This window comes from Dryobates pubescens, chromosome 2 (assembly GCF_014839835.1).
Source record: "Dryobates pubescens isolate bDryPub1 chromosome 2, bDryPub1.pri, whole genome shotgun sequence".
In the NCBI taxonomy this organism is placed as follows: Eukaryota; Metazoa; Chordata; class Aves; order Piciformes; family Picidae; genus Dryobates; species Dryobates pubescens.
In genome coordinates, this window is record NC_071613.1 from 49,054,471 (window position 1) to 49,058,870 (window position 4,400).

A 4,400-nucleotide genomic window follows, 5' to 3' on the forward strand; every position below is an offset into this window, starting at 1 on the left:
TATCCACTGTCTGGAATTGCAGTGGGCCACACTTCAGCGCAGCACTGACACTTTGCAAAAGTCATTGACAGGATGAAAAAGGTCTCTGTGGGGTCTTGTTAGTTGCCTCCTACACCCCTGGCAACTTATTCATCAGAAACAACTTGAATATGGTTGTTGGTGCAGAAATAATGTTTTTGTGTGGGCAATACTCTGTGTGTCATTGTCAAAATAAACACTAGTATTTAGCAACAGTATGGTTTAATGTTCTATTCCTTAAGAAGTAATTCCTAAAAGTAAGGCTGGATACTGTAAATGTTACAATGTTAATGCTCTATCTAATGGGTGTCCTGCTGGAGTGGATTTACTTTAGAGGCTATTGATTGAAATGGGTTTTCTTGATTATCCAGTGAGCACACAGGCATCCTCCTCCTGAGAGGACTTTATATAAAAGCCACTGATGAGCATTTACAGTCTCTGCTCCTCTGGGACTGTCTGCTGGCTACCTGTGGTATAACCCTTCTTCGGTACAGTCTTAGAACACTTCAGGAAAAATACTTCTAGAGAGAATCTGGCTTTGTGGCTGTGTGTATATCTGTCCTTATGCCAAATACTGGACCCAAACGATGCTGAAGATCAACAGTTTCTGTTGCTACTACCTCTGTTAGACTACAAAGAAGGCTTTGTCCTTCTTCAGTGTTAAACCCAAAACAAAAAGTGGTTTGTGCAGGTTAATGATATGGTTTCCTAACTGTTGCATTTGGATCTTTACTGTATTGCTTCTTCAGACATATCTGGAATATTTTGTTCCGTTCTGGGCCCCTCAGCTCAAGAACAACCCCAAGGAATTGCTTGAGAGTCCAGCACAGAGCCACAAAGATGATTAAGGGAGAGAAACATCTCCTTTATGAGGAAAGGCTGTGGGAGGTAGGTGTCTTTAGCTTGGAGACTGAGGGGTGACCTCATTAATATTTATGAATACATGAAGGGCAAATGTCAAGAGGACAGAGCAGGCTCTTCTCAGTGAAGTCCAACAATAGGACAAGGGGCAACAAGTGCAAGCTGGAGCACAGGAGGTTCCATAGATAAACTTTTTCACTGTGAAGGTGACAGAGCCCTGGAACAGGCTGCCTAGATGAGTGTGGAGTCTCCTTTTCTGGAGACATCCGAAACCCACCTGGATGTGCTCCTGAGTGACCTACTCCAGGTGACCCTGCTCTGGCAGGGGGATTGGACTAGATGATCTTTCAAGGTCCCTTCCAAGCCCTAACATTCTGTGATTCTGTGTGATTCCATAAAAGAAGCTGAAGCAGACAGTAGGTCACAGGATTTCATGTAAGAGGGAAAAAGGACCCAGGAAAATTAGCTTTAACAGTATTTTTTGTCCTCAGGCTTGCAAGACTTCTGTGGACCATTTTAGTATACTTAAATGTATGCATTTTCAAGCAGGTATTTTTAATTAAATTTCAAAGCAGAATAAAGGCAGCTTTCTTCCTCTATAATAATGTTTTCTGTCACCATATTTGATTTTCACAGATGTTTGGAAGGACTTAAGAGTAAAATACATTGTGGTTCCTCCAATACATTTTAATTTGATTAATCTTTCAGTTTGTTTGTGATGAAGTCAGTGAGAATGCAAACTTACATCTTTGGGGACCAAGGTCTGGAACCTCTCCAATAGCAAAACCAGTATTTAATTACCTTAACCTGGGACTGAATGGGTGATTGCAGCACTCTGCATGGCAATTAATTAACATGCACACCATGCATAAATCATATTCATTATGCACTGTCATTACTTAATGAAATTCTACTTATTATTAATGTGTTAAGATTTTTAAGACATGGATATGTATAATCTTCCCTACATCATCCCTTTTTTTCCGTTAACAAAGCTACTGTAAAATTCTAATTACAGTCAGACAAGAATATCCTTAAAACCTTTCCACCAATTATTGAAGGAATTAAAAAAATTAAAAAAAAAAGAGGTAAACTCCATGAGTTGTACACAATGATTTAATCATTGTGCTTTAAGATTGCTAAAGGCACAAAAATACACAAAAATGCAAAGGCAAAGATCAGGTCCTAATTCCAACAGAAGTCTTTGTAGTTAAATTTCCTCTGCACATGCAAAGCCTTAAAGGTGATTGACAATTGGGAAGATCAGGCCAGTAACCCATCTCTCTCTGTGCTGCATTACATATGCCTGTACCTTCCATCAGTATTCTACTTGGTCTAGTGGTAAAATTGTAACTTCTTGTATAAAATTTACACTAAAGCTGCAAAAGAACAAATTGTAACACAATTATGGGTGAACAAAACTGCTTACTCTTTTGGGACTAGAACATAAATCTTCACTATAAGCCCAAGGGTTAACGGGTGCCACATAACTAGTGGAATTCATGCTGGAAGACTAAGATGCACTCAGTTTTAAATCAATGCTAAATCAAGAACTACTAGTCTATTTCAGAACTAGATCACACATCACAGCTCACGTCTTCGGGACACATAACTCTTATTTATTAATGCTCCTTCCCTAAGTTATTCTCTCCATCTGTGGGCCCAGCTTACCATAGGACAGGACTCAAGTTAATTTAGCATACTTGAGGAGCAAGATCAAAATGTTTACAGCCAAGAGACGTTTATGTTATCTCTGGGAATGAAGATCTGTGAAGTTGTCCTGCCAGCAGCTGTAGGAGGGAATCTTATGAAGATAAGATTGCCCTGTTTCAGCTAAAACTAATGAAGCAAGGCTAAAACAACAAAACATGCAGCTTCAAAATAGACTTTTAAGGCTATCATGCCCAAGCAGTGACCTTTGCCTAATTAACTGCAATTTTAGTATTAAAGTTGACATGACACACCTCAGTATGATAACGAGCCAAACGGAATACACACTCAACATGCATGAATATATTACTGAATTCTCCACCTAAATTACGCTAAATATCACCAAGAAGGCAGAGAGAGCGCCTGGGTTAGGGTACAAAAACCCATAAGGACATTCTCCAGGAAGGGAAAGACTGTAGAATTAGCAGAGTCAGCAAGATACTCTCCTTTTCCTTCACCCAAGATAGGCACACCTTCTGCTAAGAACTGCATTTTCAATATATGGCTGAACTTCTGCTGCAGTTCTATTGTTGGCAATGACTTGCAATAGTTGTTGGATGATACCGGAGATCTATTAACTCCAGCTCTTGCAGTTAGTGCACTTATCACCCACGGCCCCAAATCTATTGTACCTGTGATTTCAGTAAATTAAAACTATCAATTATTTTATCTTTCTGAGCCTATGTCAGTGCAAGTTCTTGTTGGGGCACTGGAAAAAAGGCAAACGTTAATTTTGCCAAACAGTTCCGGTAAGAGCCCAGGGGACTCCAAGACCGGCAGGCATTAGGCTCTTACCCATTAAGGCAACACCTGCCGGGCTGAATCCTCCCATACGCATGCGACAGCTCCTGACCAGTGTTTGTGCTGCTGTGCACCTTACATGAGGTAATAAATAGGATCATTTTAAATAAGGTTGAAGAAATCTGTGATTTTTTTCTGTAAAGTTGTACGAACGGCAAGAGGCCTTTTGCCTCAACCTGTCATCAGCTGAAGGCCAGGAGTCTGGGAAGGCACAAGTGTAACCGCAGACAGAACCACAGAGGACGGCTGAAGCTGTTCCCCACATCTGCTCCAGAAAGCAAAAAGCAAACCCCTGACTTGCCGGCTGTTGCTTCTTCCGAAGAGATGATGGGGTTTAATCTTTCAGAAGTACAAACAAACATTCAGTGTCTCTAAGTCACATTGATTATTTACTGCTGCCAAATGACCCGACTGCAACAGGCAACGCGGGAGAAGACGAAGGGCGGGAAAAGCCTGCTCGGTTTTCAAAACTTCACCTTCTCATGGTACCCTACACCGCGCCACAGTCCTCTGCAGCTGACGTGACACTGGCAGCCCAGTATTTAGAGAAAGAACGCTGGCAATAAAAGCCTCTCAGCTTGCTCCTTCTTTTCCCCACACAGTGCTCCCAGCCCTGGCGGGAACCCCCAGTTTCGTGATGGGAATTACTTCACTCAGAACGCCAACAGCAACCACCCAGCGCGCGGTGGAAGGGTTTATCGGCGCCGCCTCACGGGTCTGCTGCGCCGCAGCCAATCAGAGCCGGCGATTGGCCGATGAAAAGGCGCCTCCGGCGGCTGCTGCTGGCTCTGTTCTTCTTGTCATATGCCGCAGGAGTTATGGTCGCCTATCGCCCTCGTGATCCACCTCCCTCTGGTGGTCGCTCTGGCTGCGCTGTCGGCGAACTCTATGGTTCAGCAGCGTATGGACGAGCAATCGGTTGCGTGCCGACCTGCTAGTTCTCGCGAGAGTCACCATGGAGGGCGGAGGGGAGGAGCCGGGCGCGGCGCTGCCGGCGGCGGGCGGGGCGG